The sequence below is a fragment of the Chinchilla lanigera genome, unplaced genomic scaffold (assembly GCF_000276665.1).
Source record: "Chinchilla lanigera isolate Chin_1 unplaced genomic scaffold, ChiLan1.0 scaffold00080, whole genome shotgun sequence".
NCBI lineage: Eukaryota > Metazoa > Chordata > Mammalia > Rodentia > Chinchillidae > Chinchilla > Chinchilla lanigera.
In genome coordinates this window covers 9,510,623-9,530,574 of record NW_004955481.1, presented here as the reverse complement: position 1 = coordinate 9,530,574, position 19,952 = coordinate 9,510,623, and the positions used below count along the sequence as shown (strand labels likewise).

At 49.4% G+C, this 19,952-nt stretch overlaps 1 long non-coding RNA gene across 2 annotated transcripts in view; it reads left to right on the top strand.

Moving 5' to 3' along the window:
- LOC106146466 overlaps positions 1-19,952 on the top strand; it is a 187,275-nt gene that overhangs the window by 86,894 nt on the left and 80,429 nt on the right. The window lies entirely within an intron of this gene.

Here is a 19,952-nt window from a genome sequence, read left to right as displayed (position 1 = left end):
TTCTGAATAAATAAGTAAATATCTTTTCTGAACCCGAGCATAATATCTCCCACATCTTAGAGAAGTAAGGAATACCTTAATAGCTTCCCTTGCCCAGTTTTGGAAAGAAGTGTGTGCCCGGGGTATTTGTTCTGTTTATACATATAATTGTTTCCATAGCAACCAGCTGAGATTTAGAATGAGCGGCAAACTGCTTCGGTTAAGGGGTGGGAGGTGAATGAATTTACATCTCCTGGTTGGGGGCACTTTAGTGTTCTTCTTCTAAGCTCAGAGTCTCCCCACGCTGTAGCCTGCATGGTCATCCGCTTCTGATGTATGCGGTTATCACGTCTTTTGGTTTTATTTTTTCTTTGGAAACTTCCCTCATGGAGTGCCACATTCTTCTCTGTATGCACTGGTATGTTGGGTTTCCTCATTGCCACCCCAGGAACCCCTTTTGTTTCTTTCCTATGTGGGTATCATGTTTCCTGGATTCCACACCTTTATTTCCTCTTGGTTTATGTCCTTATTTTGGTGGAGTCTGGGAGACAAAATTTCTGAGACTGCTGATGAGAAGTTTAATGCCGTTCAGTTTCCTGATCCTTTGCATAAGTCCAGAATTTTTTTTCCCCCCTCTCTGATGGCTTTCATATCTTTTCTTCATCTTTGGTGTTCTGAAATTCCCAGTGAAGTGCTTTGGTATCCAGGGGACTATTAATCTGGAAATTCATATTCTCCAATGCTGAGACATTTTCTTGAATCACTTTGGCAATGACTGTATTACCTCTAATTCCTCTCTCCCTTTGGATTTCCTATTAGTTAGATGTTGCATCTCCTGGACTGATTTTCTCCAATTATTTTTCTGCTGTTTTTATTCATATTCTTTTTGATCTATTTTCCAGTAGATTTCTTCAACATTGTCCACCAATTCTCCAATGAAATCTGTTATCTATCTTTTTATTTTGTTCCCAGAATTCTTTTTTTATTTCACTCTCAGAGTTCTTTTTTATTTATTCCTGGATTTTTTAAAATAGAAGAATGCTCTTTTTTTATAGGTGCAGTATCTTCACTTATTTCTCTAAGCATAGGGATTTGGAGTGTCCTACTGCTTCCTTTCTTTGCTTCTGTTTGACTCAAGCGTCTTCTCCCACTTTTGTCTTTTGCTCTGTCTTTCCTAGTGGATGCCCTGGCTGCCTGGAAAGCCCACATGTGTGGGCCTGGAGAGTGTCAAGAGAGTGTGCAGAGTGGTGGTGGTGGTGGGGATGTAGCAGCAGACAGTACCTCTGGGGCCATTCTATTTCAGCAGAGGACCTCCCCGTGAGGCAGCATAGGTGGTAGGACCTGGAGACCCTTCAGGAAATTGAGTAGAGGTAGGAGGGGCGGAGACCTTTGCTAAATGCCTCACTTTCCCTCAGCAACTTGTTTGCACAGCCTTTCCTCACATGATCCCCGCAGAGCCCCGTGGCTGGGGGGCAGAGGGAGAGGAGTTTTTCTCTGCCATATTTAATTGGAAATCTGAATATAACTCCTTAAGCAGCATTCACACAGAAGTGAGCAAGCGTTGGCCGAGGAGGTGAGAGGTGGTTTCATTCCCATCTTTGCTTCCCCATACTCCCCATGAGGAATTTAATAAGAAGTGAAATGCCGTTGGCAGTGAGGGCCCAGTGGTAAGGGAAATTTGGAATCAGGGCTGCTAGAAACAGCCTGGGTCCAGGGCACCTGCAGTAAAATTACTTTGATGATGGGAAAATTAAAAGTTGAAAATCAAAGCCTGATGCTGAATGGAAGACACTGAGGGACACCTTGGAGATTTTTCCCTCTCCTCACAGCTCCTATTTTTCTCTTCAAGCCTATTTTTCCTACTCATGTGTATGCATGTGTGTGTGTGTGTGTGTGTGTGTGTGCGTGCATGCATGTGCATTTGCCCCTATGTGAACATACATGTGCAGATACACGTATACACATGACAGCTGTGCGTGTGCATATTATGTATGTGTGCATCCATCTCTATGTTCCCATGCATTTGTGTGTGCACAAGCCTTTATGCACTCAAACACCTGCATGCATGGGAATGTGTGTGTGGAGACTTAGAATGAAATCATGAACTTCAATTTGGTACAGTAGGAAAAGCTAAGGATTTAGACTGGACCTGATAGAAGAGCCCTCTTTGTCTTATGACAGAATACAGACACTGAGTGGTTTATAAGCAACAGAAATCTATTTCTCAGAATTGTGGAGCCTGGCAAGTCCAAGATCGAAGTGCTGGCAGATCCTGTGTCTGGTGAGGGCACATTCTGAGTGTGTCCTGACATGGTGGGAGGGGCAGACATGCTCCTTTGGGCCTCTGTTTATAAAATCACTAATCCCACTTATAAGGGTGGACCCTAATCACTTCCACAGAGCCCCGCTTCCTCATACCATCCCCTTGGAGGTTAGGATTTCAGCATGTGAAAACAAACATTCAGACCACAGCACCATACTCACGTTATCCTAGGCAGCTCTCTTGATTTCTTTGTGTTTTTGTTTCTTACCTGTAAAGTGAGATTTCTGATACCAAAGCTGGCTATCATGTGGAGGGGCCATGAGAGTTCTTGGAGCAGTATATGAGAAATGTTTTGTACCATTGAATGAATGCTTCATTCTTTCATTCACTCATCTGAGGAATTCCTAATTGGCTCCCCATGCCAAGAACAGTTTACCCTGGTACCTGTCATGCCAGGCGTGGCACACAGAACTTGCCCAGGGGCCAAGGCTGGGCAGAGGGAGGGAGGATTCTCTGGTGGACAGGCCTCAGGACTCTTCCAGGCAGAGGACTGGGAGTGCAGAGGCATGGACCTGAGCTGGGGTGGCTGGCAGTGCTGTGCCAGGGGCTAGTCATAGAGGGCAGTGGTCCAGCACTGGGCTCTATGATACTCCAGCTCCATGCCTCCCTCCTGCTGGGGAGATGTCCATGCCTGTGCTTGTTCTTCAATTCACTGTAGAATTTAACAAGTATTTATTAAGCTCCACCCTGTGCTGACCCAGCTGCAGGCTCTGGGGACGTAGTGTGGATCCCCAGTCCCACTCCCACTCCCTGCACTCCACTCTCTGGCTGGCTGAGAAGCTGCGCCCAGAACAATGTCACTGCAAAATTTTATACTGGCTTTTCCCCTTCCAGGGGAACATCTGCCAATAGCTTTTACGATGCTGAATAAAAAGCCTTTTTTTCCCCTTTAGATATTTTTATTTCACCTTTAAAGGATGTACAGTAAGGGTAAGAACACCTCGATGAAATCTCCGCAGTAAATAACTCTTGGATCCCTTTCTTGTGCAAGTGAGAGGACAAAAGGACAAGCCTAGTCAGAGATGGCCTCCTCACCCTCACTATCCTCCTGGCCAGGCAGAGTTGCCTAAAGCCCCACGGGGCGGGGTTCTGCCCACCACTGCTCTGCGATAGGAGCTCTGGCCCTTCTCTGGGGCAGTGTCCCAACCCTTCTCCCGCTGCCCACTCTATGGCAAGGGGCTAACAGTCCTTGGCCACCTACTGTGTGCACCACAGGCTCTGCTGAGCCCTCCACATGGGTGTGAGAGTCAAGAGACCAGAACTTGGCATCTGCTCTACCTGAGTTGGGTTCCCGCCTCTTCCACTGTGAGCTGTGAGATCACGTGACCCTTTCATGGCTCTGTTTCTGCATCTGAAAAATGGAAACACCTACTAGAGTTGTAGAATGAATAAATAAACTTGGGGGTAAAGCACAAAGGAGAGTGCTGGGATCTAGAAAAATTGCCAGCCTGCCTTAGTTATTTGATTGCCTGTGTATTTCATCTTTGCACTGGCCAAGCTGGCCCTGACCAAGTGTGTGCCTTATGTCCCAGCTGCAGGTTGTTTGCCCAGCCTTGGCAGGCCCAGCCTCTTGTTTGAGGTGAGCTACGAGCCGGAGGTTTGGTGAGGTGCGTGGCCTGCCCAAGGTGAACCAGGAGGAGCATGGTGGGGTCCACAGAGAGGAGAAAGAAGTCCCTTTCTGTCCACAGCTGCCCTCAGGAGGCCTGTGTGCCCCAGAAAGGCCTGCTTCTGAGGAATCAGTTTGGGATCCCCCTCTTAGCGCTGCAAGGTAGATAAGGAAGCGGGGTGGTGACCCGCCCAGCTCAGAGCCTGTGTCTGCACATAACTGTCTCCTCCGACTCCTGATCCTGGTCCCTCTTCTCTGCAGTGAATCTACTGAGTCTGGATCCATGCATTTGAGGGCCACCGACCTGTGATGTCCTTTGGCCTCTAGCCACAGGAGAAGTGCTCAGGGCTGTAAGCAGTAGGGACCGAAGTGTTCTGCTGAGTGATCCTGTGTGTTGTTGCTGGTGAGGGCAGTGAGAGGCCAGAGGCCCAGGGTCAGCGATGACACATGCAATCTCTGCTGGACTGAGAGGCGCCGGCCACAGCCGTTTTTCATGAGGCTGTCAGCTGGGCCACTGGGCCCAGGGAGCCCACTGGGCAGGAAATCATCAGTTTAACCAGATCATGACACTGAGGCTTGGGTGGGTGATGGCTGAGTGGTGCCGGGGGCACTGTGATGGTCAGCTCAGCTCAGCTCGTCAAACTAGCCCTCAGCATAGCTCTGGGCCTGGCACTGAGCTAGTGCTGAGCGCAGAACAGCAAGACCTGCCTCCTGGCCTTGGGTGGTTCTCGTCTGGACGGACCTCTGTACAGGTGGAAAGACATGACAGGATAACTGCAGAAGGAAAGAGGGTGGGAGAGCGGCTCTGGAGCTCAGTTGCTGAGTTCATCCTTGGTTTGCTCCCTTTTGGCTTTAGGAGCTTGTGCATGCATGGCCCCAGTCAGCTCATCTGCGAAACAGGTGTAACCTACCAGGGAGAAGGCAACAGACATCCCAGATGCAGTGGCATAAAACTCCTGCCTGCTTCTACTGTGCATGGATCGGTTCTATGGAGAGCGATAGGGAACTGGGAGAGGGCACCTTGGTGGTTGTTCCTGCTCCATGGTGACTGGGGGATTTGGATGGAGGATTTAAATGACTAAGAGTGATGTGAGTGGCTGGCAACATCTGGAGGCCTCTCATTCACTCCTGCATCTCCAAGTCCCGGCTCAGGGGGAGCTGTTGGCCAGGGAACCAGCAGGGTCTCCGTGTGGACTCTGCAGCATGGTGGGCAGGCTCAGAGAGGGAGGAAAGGTCCAGAGTGCTAGACGTGAAGGTGGGAACTGTGTGGCCTTTCATAGCCCGGTTTGAAACTGCTGAGAATCACTTCAGGACACTATTGGTGGAGGTGTCACAAAACCGGCAGCTTAAAAACACTGCTCAGATTTGGATAATGAAATGAAGCAGTCCTGAAAGATAGTAATATAGTTGGTAATACACATTAAGTATTATTGTGAAAAAGAATACTTCAACGTTTTATTATAATCAGGAAAGTATAAGTAAACGTTAGACTTTATTATAATTAATGTTGGAAGGAGGTGGTGATAAAGCCTTTAAGGTTTTGAAGGATGAACAGGAGTTCACTATATATCTCTTAAGGAACACAATTTGGTAGATGAAGAAGCTTGGGTAAAGTCATAGAAAGCTTGATAAAGTGCTCTATTCAGAGAAATCCAGAGCAGTTTGGTATTGTTAGGGCCCTGAAGGCAACAAAGAGCCTGACTGGAGTTAAATTGGAGTGGTGGCGGGATAACAGGAGCCAAAGCAGTGTCTTATGGGCTTGACTGAGAAGTCTGGATTTGTCCTGAGGATAACAGGGAGCCAAGGAATGTTATAAGCAGGAGGAGTGACACAGCCAGGTTGGTCATAAAGATGATTCTGGCAGCACTGTGGAGGATGGGATGAGGGGCGAAAGTAGAATCTGGTGACCAGAAGGAAGGCTGAAACAGAAAGAGCTCAAGCTGAGATACCTGATGCTCCTACTAGGTTTCTATCCCTTCCCTAGGCATCCAAGGGTATGCAAGGACTGTCTGTCTGTAGTTCACATTACTGGATTGTGTGGTCACCTGGCAGAAGCAGCTTCAGAGCCATCACTTGGCTGTGTCTGGAGCATCGTGGGGCAGGGATTGGAGAGCAAAAGGCAAGGACTCCTGCCACTCTTTAAACCTCGTCTAGGGAAGAGAAGTGGCCTCCCTCCCTGTAATATTTAGCTACCAGACCTGGCTCTGCCACTTTTTTTTGCCGAGTGACCCCAGGGGGTTTCTTCTCATCCACACCCTGCTTTCTAATTTGTGCAGAAAAGGCATGTCTTGGCTCTGTGACTTGTGGGGTGACCATTTGCATGTGAGAGCATGAGTGAAAGATTTGGAACAGGACAACTGTTAAGGTTTAGATAAAAATGTTCCTCCAAAGCCTCATGTGTTTGGAGGGTAATTGGATGATGGGGGCACTATACTCACCTGCTCTGTAGCTGAATGTGCTATTGGAGACAGGGTCTAGTTGGAGACACTAGCGGAATGACTTGGAAGGGTATATTCTTATTCCTGTCTCCTCCTCTCTCTCTCTTTCTGATTATCATAACATCAGCAGCTTTTCTTACTAGGGCCTTCCACCATGACAGTTCTGCCTGGGAACTGGCTGATCATGGAATAAAGCCACTGAAACTGTGAACCAAAATAAACCTTTCTTCCTTGAAGTTATAATAATGAGTATTTTGTTTCAGTAAAGAAAAAAAATGCATAAAACAGGTTCTGGTATCAGGAGTGGGACCATTGCTGTGACTGTACCTGACTATGTGGTTTAGAATCCTTGTGAAATAGCTTACAGGAGCATTTTGGAAAGGTTTGTATATGTCAGCTAGAGAATCCCTAGAATCCTGTTAGCAGAGCTTGATGGCAGATTCTGGTCAGAGCTCAGAAGAATAGAATGCTGATGGAAATACAGACAGTAAAGGCCAGGTTCAAGAGGTTTCTGTTGAGAATAGGACTCCGTTGGAAGTTGTACTAGAGACCATGTGTGATGCACTCTGACAGAAAATTTGTCTTCATTTTGCCCATGTCCTGAGACCTTGCAAGAAACTGAGATTAAGAACAGTGAACTACTTAACCTGGCAAAGGAAATTTCAAAGTTGTCCAATGTTCAGGCCATGGAATGGATATTGCTGGCTACTTTTAGCCAGAGCTACAGGGAAAATCAGGAAGGAAAAGCAAATGCTGATATGAAAGTTTGCAGTTTCGTCAGAAAAGAAATGCCTACAGAGTTGAGGCCTTGGCCAGCATGGTTGCTGAAAAAAATCAGCATTAAAAAGAAGCCAAGTATTTTGCCTCAGTACAATAGATAAGATGGCTTGAGGGCTACCATGGGATGAGGGAATCCTGGGAATCAGTAAGACCCCTTACACAAGATCAAGGTTGCAAAAATGTAAAACTGCTTTTATTTAAGAAGAGAGCCCTTGGGCCCTCTGCTCAAGAAGGGCTGCCTACTCAGTGCTTCCTGTCATCTGTTTTACTGTACTCTGAGATCTCTGCAGGCATAGCCCAAAGGGGCCTGGGTACTGCTTGAGCTAATGGCAGACCTTGGTGTCATCCACATGGTGCTGGTTTTGAAGACATGCACAATGCAAAACTTATGATGTCAGAGATGCTTCCTCCAAGATCTTAGAGGAAGGCCTGGGAGGTCAGGAAATGTGACGCTGAGAAGGCAGTGTATGAAGCTGTGAGAGTGACACCAAAAGGGCAGGGGAAATGCCAAGAAACTGGAGATGCCAAGAATGCGGAATATCTATTGAGGGAAGATGCAGGCAGTGAGTGGAACCATCCCAAGAGAGAGGTCATGAGAACTGCAACAGGTAATGCTGTAGAAGTGAGGCTGTCCAAGCCACTGGGAGTGTACATCTCACCACCACCTGCCCTGGGTGTTTGACATGGAACTACAGGATTTAATATTTGCCCTGGTTGGTGTTTTGGTCCGATTCCTTTCTATTACCCTATTTCTCCCTTTTGGAATAAGATTGTTTACCCTGTGCCATAGTATGTTGAAAGTATTTAATTTTTTTTCATTTTTACAGGGACTCACATTATGAGTTTGCTTGACTTGGACTTGGACTTTTTGAAACTGCTGAAATTGTTAAGACTTCAGTGAATCTTAGATATGGACTGAATGCATCTTGCCTAATGAGATGTGCATGAACCTTTAGGGGGCCAGAAGCAGAATGTTATAGTTTAGATATAGAATGCCCACTCCCCCTGTGTTTGGAGGGTGATTTTATCATGGAGCACTATATTCATAAGTGGATTCATCCATTGATTAGTTTAACAGCTGAATGTGGTGTTAGGAGTTAGGGCCTGGTTGGAGGTGGATCGCTGGGAGCATGGCCTGGCAGGCGTATTCTTGTTTTTGTCTCCTTTTCCCTCTCTCTGCTTCCTAGCTGGGATGGAATAAACAGCTGTCCTCCACCAGGCTCTTCTGTCATGCCCTTTCTGCCTTGAAGCCTGCTGACAACATATGACTGAATCCTTTCAAAATCTTGAGCCAAAATAAGCCTCTCTTGTGGGTGTTGGGTATTTTGTCCAAGTGACAGAAAATTAGCAAAGACACTGACACTTAGCAGAGTATAACACAGAGGTGGAGATGTAGGTGTTGGAGGAGCGTCAGAGCCAGCTGCTGTGTGATGGTGGCAGGGCTATTCCCTCCCTGTGCCTTAGTTTCCCCAGCAAATGGGGATGCAGTGAGATAATGCATCCTAAGACTTAGCAGGTCATAGAGGCATGACAAACCTTCCAAGGTAGTAGTCAAGATAAATGCCTGCCACACACAGTGGGTTTCATTGACGTAAAATCCTTAACTCATCATGCTATCTCAATAGTCCTAAGAGGTGGTGTGGTAGAGGCATGACTGTGAGCTCCCGAACCTGGTGTCTTGTTTCTCCTGGACATGCAGTGGAACATACTTTCCAACCTCCTCTCTGATGGGGCTGTGTAACTTTTACCTGGCCAGTGGAAAATGGGTGGATGCAATGTCTGCTGCCATTTCTAGCCTGGCCCTGAAACCTCCTGTATGTGGCCACTGTATTCTTTCCTCCTTCCTCTGCTGGCTAATCTCAGAGGATCCAGAGTGATGGTCTCAACTGGGGCACTTTTGCCCAGTGGGGACATTTGGAAATGTCTGGAGACATTTTTGTTGCCGTGACTTGTGGAAGCACTTCTGGGATTAGCAGTAAAGGCCAGGGATTCTGTTAAATATCTCACGATGCACAAGGCAGCACCCTTTGACAAAGCACTGTCCAGCCCAATGCCAGTAGTGCTGGCCTGTAATGGACCCAAGGTCCTGAGGCCATCCAGACAGGGAACACAACCTCCCTTGGTATTAGTCTGCAAGCAAGAAGCAATATGTCTCTAGAATGTTCAACCCCTGTGATTTTTAGAATTATTTGGTAGGACAGCTGGTCTACCTTGCTAACTGTAGGGTGCTACTGTGATGCTCCTTGCACTGATGAGGCAACTGAGGCCCATTTCCAGGAACTTGAAAGGAATAAAGTGTGGGTTTGAACTTGGGTTTGTCTCTGGCTTTGAGACCTGGGCTTGCCTTAGCATAGTATAGTCTCTTTTCAGCTTCTGGTTCTAAGGAAAGGCCTTGTCATTTGTGTTTCCATCTGCATTTCCGAGGGGATTTTAGGCAGAGGAGCTGCAACACAGGTCACCGAGTTGTTGCCTTGGCTCCTCTGTGCTAGGGCCTCCTGCTGTAGGGTGGAGCACATGGCCCAGAAGAAGCCTGCTGTGGCCCTCCTGGTACTGTCTCGGCAGCTCAGGTTGGTTATCTGTGCCATCCACCTGTTTAAAAGGGCTGCAGCAATCTGGTGTGGTGGTGCATGCCTGTGATCCCAGCACTCTGGAAGGCTGAGGCAGGAGGATTGAAGTCTGAGCCAAGTGTGGCAACTTAGTGAGACCCTGTCTCAAAATAAAAAAAATGAAAAGGTCTGGGGATATAGTGCAGCGTGAAGGCTCTGAGTTTAATCCCCAGGGTTGTAAAAAATTAAAATGAATAAATAAACAAATAAATAAATTTTAAAAAAGGACTGGAGCATCCCCCTTGCAGGAAGCCCCTCCCATCCCCCCTGTGCTCCTCCCACTTCAGCCCCCATCTGCTCTGGATTTGAATTTCCAGGCCAATATCTAGAGGCCGCTGGGCTCCCAGCTCATTTCCTGAGTTGGCTCCTTGAAAGGCAGAGGGCTCAGAGATGGCTGCCTGCACCGATGAGGAGATAGCGATGCCGGCTGTGGCTTCCTGCCTGTCTGGGGAGCACCACTGCCCATCAGCCCACTAAGGCCCCTCCCTGAGCAGTCCCAACCACACAAGAGGACCTGAGGGTCAGAGCTGGGGGTCAGGGCTGGAAGTTCCAGCTGCAGGTGGGTTGCAGAGTCTCACCAGGAAGAGAGGCGTGTCATGTGTGTGTCCACCAAGATGTGTGGCGTGTACTCACCTCCACTTGTGGACCTAACAGTTGGCAGAGCCTCCGGTAGGTCATTTGGCCAGATCCTCTGGGTCCATGTGAGTTGGCACCCTTTCAAAGGGATTTCCAGCTGGGAATCCCTTCTCCACTAACATAATTTATAGGGCTAAGTAACTCACACCCGCACCAATTCTTTCACAGGTACGAAGTCCTTCCTCAGGTTGGCTGCCCATCTCTGTTGCTGCAAACTGAGTCAGTTGTCTCTGTGATACGGAAATAGGTGACATCTTTCTGCCTCCTCATGTTAACTCTTCAAGCACCTAAGAAGAGAAACTGAACTTCTCCCTCAAAGTACTTCCCAGGTTCTCTTATGGGAATGGAGCAAACCCACCTCCCCAAGCCACCCTTGCTGATAAGAATGACTGCAGCGGTGGGTGGGGGAGGGGGCACGCATACGCTAGGAAAATGTGCCTGCCTGCACGCTTCCTGCCTGCTCTTTTGTTAAGGTTCTTATTTCCCCCCTTTAAAGGTCCCAGTGGCTGCAGAGAAAGCACGGGCTTGGGCACCTGGCAGACAGAGGTGGCCAACCTCTGGGAGCAAAGCTCAGTTCCACACTCAGCAGGGGGGCAGTGGCCTGGCAGATATTCAGCAGTTTTTATCCTATTTTCCTGTAAGAGATCCTGCTCCCTGCTCCACTGCCCTTGCTTTCTCTCCAGCTGCTGCACCTCAGAAAGGATCAGAGGGACTCTTGGACTGTCGTCAGCCCATCAGCTGGGTAAGGAGCTCAGGCTAAGTGCGAGGGAAAGGAGGAGGGTGCAAGCATCCCCTGGGCCTCTGGCCACCAAGCATTTCTCTTGTGGATCTGTTTCCAGCTCCAGCGTCTGCTGAAGCTCTGACCAGTCTTCCTGCAGTATGCTTCATATTGTTCAGAATCCTAGAGGGTGGAGCCATTATCCAGATGGGGAAACAGGCCCAGGGGAGTGCTGTGATCTGCCCCAGCCCTCCTCCCCGTGCTGGTGAGACTACAGGCATCTTGACTTGGGGTCCAGTGCTGTCTATACTGTTAATTAGATGGGGAGCTGCTATGGTTTGTGTCTGGATGTCCCCCCAAGGCCTCATGCAGTCGTGGGGTGAGGCTTTGCAGATGTGGCTGAATCTAGAGTTTGCGATTGATTCATGGTCTAATGCTGGAATTAAGAGTGTGAGTGCTACGCTCACCCTAGGGCAGGTAGCCTGCATACAATATAAGGGACAGAAAGAGGCTTGTCCTTTCTCCTTTTGTTATTGATTTTGCTGTCTTCTGCCATCATGAATGGTTACTCTCTGCCATGTGTCACCCTGCCTTGGAGCTAGCTGATTATGGATTGAAACCTCTACATACCATGAGCTAAGTAAACCTTTCTTCCCTTTAACTTTGAGTGTTGGGTGTTTTGCCTTAGCAACAAGAGAAAAGTAACTAAGACAGGAGCCCAACCCCAAGTCTTCCTCCCTGAGAGCCTCAGGTCTCTCAAAATGTGACACAAAGGTCCTTGAGTGCCGTGGGGACTGAGGAGGTTGCCTCACTCCTTCTCAGAGGGATAAGGGAGCAGGCCCTGGATGCCCCAGGCGGAGGAGCCAGGGAGGATCACAGCTCATTTTCCTTAAGGCTGGTGTAGCATTAAGTTCTTACGTCTGCAGCAGCCTTTCAAATTGGCTACTGCTGCTGCTGGCCGCATGTTACATAAATCCTCACAACGATCTGCAGAGACAAGAAGCAATTAGGTGAGGAAAGGAGAGGGAGAAGAGAGGAAAGAAGAAAGAAAAAGAGATATACATGGACTTAGAGAGATAGGAAGAAAAAGTGAGAGATAGAGGAGAGAGAGATAGGGGAGATGGTAGGACATAAAGACACAGTTGGGGTGCAGGAGATGAAGAAAAACAAAATAGAAGAGGACAGGGACCCACAAACTTACAGAGTGAGGCAGAGAAAAGGGGACACAGAGACAGATAGATACATAAAGAGACAAACAGACAAAGAACGTGGACTCACACGCAGGGGCTGACAGAGGCTAAATTGGAGAGACAGAGAAACTGAGTTGATAAACAAAGACATGTAAAGATAGACATACAGCAAGCCAAGAGATGTAGAGAGAGGAATTTTCCTTTTGCAGGAGTGTGGAGATTAAACTGGGTTGCAGGTGGAGGGGGAAGACAAGCATTTGTTCTCAGAATGTTGGAATAATCGGCTTGGGTGGAGGAGCATTTTAGGGACTAGAAAAATAATTGCAGAAGGTGCATTTTTACACACACTTGAGCTTTGTTAAAAAGCCTGCTGGGGAGAAAGGATGGCGACTGTGGTTGCCCAGAGTTTAAAGGGGAAGAGGCACCAGCGAGGCCCCAAGACCCCCAGCCAGGAAGGGCAGGCAGGTGCGCATACCTGGACTGCCCCACAGTAGCTTAGCCTTCTGCGCCTGCTGGGTCTCAGCCGCACCGTGTTCATCTTCAGTGGCCTCCGGGCCCAGTCACAAAGAGGTCCTGGGTCCCGTACCTGGCTGGCTCCTCCTCTTCTCTGTGGCAGGGAGGGGGGCACCTGTGAGCCTGGACAATCCAGCCTCCCTCCAGCCTTTGGACACCCACCTCTTCTGTGTGCATCAGAGCACTCCCTGCTGTTTGTCTTGAGCATCGACTGCTCAGAAGGAGCTCCGCGTGCCTCATCCATGTGCAGTCCAGCCGCTCGACATCTGCCCTTCCATGAAATGAGATTCTGTGCCTCAGACTGCAACCAGGGATCTTGGGAAGAAGAAACGCCCTCCCTCCTCCCTCGCGTTCCTATTCATTTTTCAAATGTTATTTATTTTTCAAATGTTCCCTCTCTCTTATTCATTTTTCAGATGTTCAGTCTGTGCCAGGCAACTGTTCTAGGTACTGAGGTACAAAATTGATAAAAATCTCGGCCTGAAGGAATGTATATTTTAGAGGAAGGGGACAAAAACCAAACCTAATCCACAGATATATAATATTACTAATGATGATGAGTGTTACGGAGAAAGAAAGTAAACCTAGAGGGGCAACTAGGGGTGTGGATGGTCAGTTTGGGGCTGATAGGCAGGGAAGTCCTTACCCAGCAGGTGACATCTGGATGGAGAGCTACTGGAGGGAAGGGCTGTGTGAACAGCTGTGCATGTGCAAAGACCCTAAGGCAGGGACAGGGCTACAGAGTGTGAGGGAGGTAGCTTGGGGGAAGGAGAAAGGATGCAGAGGAGGGCAGACCGCCAAGTAGGACCAGGGCAGGTCGGGTTTTGTGAGCCATTGTTCCAACCCTGGCTTTTATCCTGAGAGAGACAGAGCTGTTGGAACATTGGGAGCAGAGCCGTTCCAGGACCTTACATTTTAACGGGGTCACACGGATGGCTGGGTTGAACCTGGTGTGAAGGAGTAAGATCCGAAGCAGGGAAGGCAGTTTTCAACACTAGCGCAGTTCCATGAGGGTGCAGATGAAAAAGCTCAGCACCTGCTCGCACAGACTGCAGTACGGTGGAAGGTGTGAGGCTCACAGGGACTGGTGACCTTGACCTCCATACTGTCTGCCCCGGAGGATGAAAGATCAGAACTTGCAGAACAAGCCTCTGAGTTAGACACAGAAGGGAGGGCGAGAAAAGCAATTTTGTTAAGTACATATTAGGTGCTGAGCACTGTTCATACCAATACAATTTAATTTAAATCATCACACCAGCTTATGAGGTATTTTTCCCTTTTTATAGACAAGGCCCCTGGGGCTCACAGCAGTTAAGGAGCTTGGTTGAGCTTATGCAGAGAGTGGGAGCTTCAGCATCTGCTTGCACAGCTCCCTCTTTTTGCCTCTGGTTCCGAAGTCTCCCCTGGACCCCCTTCCCTACATCTACGGATCCCAGGCCTGCTAGATCCTCCCATGTATACAAATCCCTCTTCTCTCCACTCCTCCCTGCCTCCTTGCCACTGGCAAGGCCTGAGTTGGGATGGGCTCTTCTCGGGATTGCCGTGGCTGTCCCCTAAGAGGGATCCAGGCTTTGTGCTCAGCAGAGTGGGTGGCTAGAAATAAGATCTGCTTCTGCCACTCCCATGTCTCAAACCCCATCTAGCTCCTGGATGCTCGAGATTGAGTCCTGAGCCTCCTCGGGCCCAGATGTGGAGTCCTTGTTGGGGGCTTTCTTCGGACCTTGAGAGTGAGTCAAATGCTTTCCTATCCCTGGGCTCAGCAAAGAGGGCTACAGACAGTGCCTCAACTCTGCCTCGGCCTTCAGACAGGGAGAGCTCCTTGATATTTCTGGCCATGTGCCCATCTCTCTCCTGGTGTTTGCCAGAGGGAGGGTGGGGCAGAGAGCTAGAGAGAGGGACGCCCAGGAAGTGAGCCACTTGTGCTCAAGTGTGCCATGCAAGCCAGTCTTGGGCACAAACACCATTTCAGGAGAATAGGCCGATCCATTTTCCAATTGGACCCCCTCCCACCAACCAACACCCTGTCCCCACGGTAGGTAGGGTCGGACCCTCTTTATCAACCTAACTCATACCCTTCCCTAGGGCCTTGGAGACAGGAAGTGGAGGGGCTCTGGGGTGGCTTTTCCACCTCATTGCCCTCTCCCCTCCAGTTCCATCTGGCCCCATTGCCTGCAGCTCTCCCATGACACACAATGGGGGCAGAGGACAGGTGGGGGACAAGGCCTAGAGCCCTCCAGGAGCTGGTAGTTGGAGGCTGGGAGGAAACGGTATCACTGGCAGAGGTGGCATGTGACAGTGAGTGAGAGACAGAAGAGTGGGGGACACCCCATCCTTCCCTGGGGATCTCACCCTGCAAAAAGCCTTGGAAATGGAGTGGGACTCTGCCTCTGTGACTTAAGGGAAATCAGACCTCAGGCAAAGTGAAATGAGGCAACCAGCTCCCAGGGAGCAGAAATTCTCTCTCTTTCTTTTAAATTCTCCTGTGTTCAGTGCCCATAGGGCTCTGAATTTTGCAGGCACCTGACCTCACATAATCTTAGAAAGTTTTGGCAGAGGGGTTCTCTGGAACCAGGGCAGGGTGACAGTGGCTGGAGATAATGAGGAAGGTCAAGATTGGTGAAAAACAATATTCCCTGGCTGGTCTCTTGCACTTTGCTTTAGCCCTGACTTTGTTGAAGAAGATCCAACGGTACAGTAGGCTTGTTACTATCTGTCTTCTCTCTTTGGCCTCCTGAGCTCACTCATGGTGGTGCTGGCTTCTTGCAGCAAAGAGTGAAGTTGGTGCAGCAGAAAAGCCACTGGCCAGCAGCTCAGAGCCTGAATTTGCTGGACAGTGTGGTCTTAGGCCTTCCCTTCTCTGTGGTCCTCATGTGTGTGACACTGAGATTGATCAGAGGACCTCAGGGTCACTGGGTGGATTGCGGTAGGTCAGTGTGGCAGGTTCCTGTGGGCAGACCCTCAAGGGGGACTCTCTGGACTCAGTGGGTGGTATGGCCTCTGGTGGCCACCTGGCCCTGCAGCTCTGTTCTTTTCACCTGGGGAAACCCGAGGCTTCCTGTCTGTGCCCGGCATCTTCCATAGGGTCTTGACCTTAATCTATTTCTCACTTGCTTTCCTCGGTGCATCAGTGGCTTCCATGCATCTCAGCTCTGCTGGGGCCAGGAATATTTCTTTTAGCAGGCCTGGTGCTGCTGATCCTGGCCTTTCTCCTATTGACTTTTGTCTAGTGATAAGTGTGGGGAGAGATGGAGACAACAGATTGGAGGAGGGTTGCTTCTCTCCTAGACCTGTATGCGCCTGCCTGGTGTGTAGGTGTATGTGTGGGGGATGGGCTCCCTGGAGTCACTGTTCTCAGGGGATGGATCCTGGGCTACTGCATCAGAGCTACCTGGTTCTAGAAACCTTCAGGACCAGATCTCCTGGGAAGCGCCTGGGAGTCTGTATGTTAATACATCCCACCAGATGATTCTGGTAGATGTGAACTTGGACTTGACCTCACCATGACCAGAGCAAGTGACTCCTAAAGGGTCTCAAACATTAATGTTGATTGTTAGGTACCATGTGAAGCCCCGTAGGGGGACCAGGGGTGCTCATAGAAGAGGCTGCTTAAAGACACCAGTCATCATCTTCTGGGAAATACCACAGGGAGGGGCCTTGGAGACAGACCTAGGACTGTGGGTGGTGGTGAAGGACAGAAGCACTTCCTAACAACCCGAGCTCTGAGGGCTGTCTTCCGTGGTGGTGAGTGCCCCATCAGTGGGGGAGTGTGGGCAGATGCTCTCTATTCTCTCGGGAAAATGTCATAGAAAGGATTCAAGCAGCGGGTGGGAAGGAACTGGGTTTGAAGTATTTATGAAGGCCCTTTTCAAGTCAGAGCTGCTAGGATGCTGTAAGAATCAGGTAGCTTTACCTGCCTGGGATCTGAAGCATTGAGTACACACTTATGCACACACATACTCATGCACATATACAGACATTGGTGTGCAAGGCTGCAGATGTGCATGTATATACATGCATGTATATACATGCACACGTGAGTACGTTTGCCTACGTGACATACAGCATGGTTTCGTATATAACAGCTGTGCACACAGTGAACACAAATACACACACAGACATACATGGATGCATGTGCCAGTTCCCATGCTGCAGTCATTGGTGTCAGCCTCTTTTTCTTGGCTTCTGATTTTCCTCTCCGGAGCCAGGGCCCTCCCTCGGCCATTTCCAGGCTGGTCTCTGGAGTGAGAGCCTTGTTTAATCTCCATTAGCTCTCCTATTTCCTGCACCAAATTAAAAGTGTGACCAAAAGTTAATTATTCTAATTCAATTTGGCCCTAATGTGGTGTACGTGGAGACGGGAGGCCAAGGCAGAGGTGAGGCTGGGAGTGGGCAGGGGAGGAGCCATCAAGAAGGAAAATGTCTTAACGACTCTTGCAGGAAGAGGCCTGGAGCCTTTTTCTCTGTGATTTCCCTGCCACTCCTCCAGGCTTTGCCCCCAGATTTCCTGGAAATCCTAGGGTGGTTTGGGAAGCTTGGCTCTGAGAAGAATTTGAGGAGATAGCAAGTCCGTCCCCAAGGCCAGAACAGGGGTGGAAAGGTCTCTGTGTGTGCATGCATGTGTGTGCATATGGGAGTGCCAGGGAGATGTGTTGGTGGAACAGGCTAGATACTTGTGTCCAAAAACCTCAGGAGAGAAGACCCAGGGGCCCTCTTAGGAGAATGTGCTGTTGAAACCTCCACTGAGACTTCATCCTCCCATGAAGCTGAGACATTATTATCTTTACAGGATGGGCACTGGGAAGCAGCCAGCCCTCCCTTCCCCACCCTTTCCCTCCCTCTACTCTCTTCTCTTTTCTCCTCTGTTCCCTCCTCCATCTCTGATTGCTTTTCAGATCAGTGCCACGTCCCTTTGTCTCCCTGCTTTGACTTCTCTGTTCATTCCCCCTCCTTTTCTGCAGGGCAATCTAACTTTTGGGAGGTCAAATCCAGCTTTTCTACTACTCAGTTCTTCCCCAAACACTGAGCATAGTCTCCACCCTTGAATATCAGGGCTTTGATGGATGCTGAGGCCAGGAGGAGCTAGGGAGCATTCTCAAAGGGAATTGGCATTCTTGCCTGGAGAGCTTCAGGCACATGCAAGAGTCAAGCCTGAGCCTGGAGAGATCGTAGCTTGCTGGAGGAGGCAACATCTCAGCTGGGAATGCAGATCATAACATCACAAGATCTAAGGGCTTGGGGATATTGTCAAAATGTGAAGCTGAGATCAAGCTGCTGGCTGATGCTCAAGCAGCGTCTGTAGCGTTCCTGTTGTCTGCACACACTTAAGTCTCCATTCTGCCTCTTGTCAGCTGAGTTCGCATCTTTCTGCCTCTGTGTGGCCTGCATCCCCAGAACTTCCTCCCATTGGTCCTAGAGCTGGTCGCTGGTGTCACACGGACAGCTCTGCCCCATCACAGTGCACACAGTATTCCAGGACATTGCATAACGCTCTCTGCTGGGACTCCTCTTTCCCAGGGTGGCTGTTCCTCAGCTGTGTGTACCAAGATGGATTTTCAAGCTCATCTGTGTTAGTTAGGACAGCCTAGCTGCCACCCCACACTGAACCCAAATCTTAGTGGTCTAATTAACATAACAGAAGTGGACTTCTTGCTCTCATAACTGTCCAGTGCAGGTATTCAGCAGGGAGCTTTCCGTGCAGTAATTCCCCATCCCTGCTTCCTTCCTCTCGGGCTCCTCTGCAGCTAGCCGGTGAACAGGAAAGAGAAGGGTGGGATGGGGTGGGGAGCCGTATGGAAGGTTTCCTGGGTCATGTCTAGAAGGGGTGCATGTCAACGTTGCCCATAGCCCTGTGGCCAGAACTCAGTACCAGGGCTGCCCTCACTTCAGGGGAGGAAATACAACCTGGTAGTGTTCCCAGGAGGACCTCGCCACTTTCTTCCATCCCCTCCCCTCCCCCACTACCCTTCTCCAGAATGTTCCAGCTTTTCCATGTCCCTTTTAGGAGTGTCATGGCCTGACCAGGTAACAGTAAGAGCCCACCTCTTCCTGAACATGTAGTATATTTTAAGGTGTGATGCACTGGAAACCAGCTCCTATGAGTTCCCACAAGCCGATTCAGCAGGTCTTTCCCCAGCTCTGTTTTTAGTGACATCACACTGGTATCCTGAAATGGACCATGCTGGCTGGCAGTGTTGGAATCAAGGAAATGGGCACAGGTGGCAAGTGAGGGTCTCCCCTTTCCCCAGCTGGAGTCAGCACCCAACACTCTGACTCTGCCTGTCCTATCGCAGAAACCTCACAAAACTATTATGAGGTGAACCCTGATATCTGGATCTTCTGGTTTAAGAAACCGAAGTATAGGACTTGCCCAGCCAGTGCAAAGGGGCCATATTGCTGCCCTGTGGGCAAAATGTATTTCATCAATCAATGGGGCCATAGCAGTGATAACAGTTATTGAACAAAATACTTCACACATTTTCTTCAGGTGGCTGTCAGGAGCAGGAGAGCGGGGCCCCATCTCAGCCCCTGCTCTCCTGGGGGCGTAGGAGGAGAATGCTGTGTCTGGTGTTTGGACCAGCGGGATCCAGATTGTGATCTTTGCTCAGGAAAGTACCTGACACATGGGATTTGGTAAATATCTTGCTTATCCCATCTGGGCTGGTTGAAGCCTCCAGCCTTGGAGGGAGAGTGGGTCTTTCCCTGACAGCCTTTGGTCTCATGTGGAGACATACCTCCAGACAGCACACTGGCATCCCTGTGCTCCTTGCATAGGAGGTGCTGGGGTCTAATTATCAGAAGCACTGATTTGTAGCATGCATAAGAAGAAAAAAAAGGGGAATTGTACTTTTCTCCTTTTTTATTTTTTGGTCTTTTTGAGACAGGGTTTTACTATGCAGTTCAGGCTGGCCTGGAACTCCTTTTGTAGCCCAGGCTGGGCTCAAACTCACAGCAATCCTCCTGCCTCAGCCTCCTGAGTGCTGGGTTACAGGTATGTGCCACCATTCCTGGCCTGTGTTCTACTCTTAATCCAATTAGGGAAAATACCAGCGATGGCAGGTTTGTCTGTCTTGCTACCTCAGTCAACCATTCCCCTTGGTATTCTGGTCTGACCACATCAGTTGAGTGAGGTGATACACCAGAAGGATGGAGTGAGGGAGCCACTG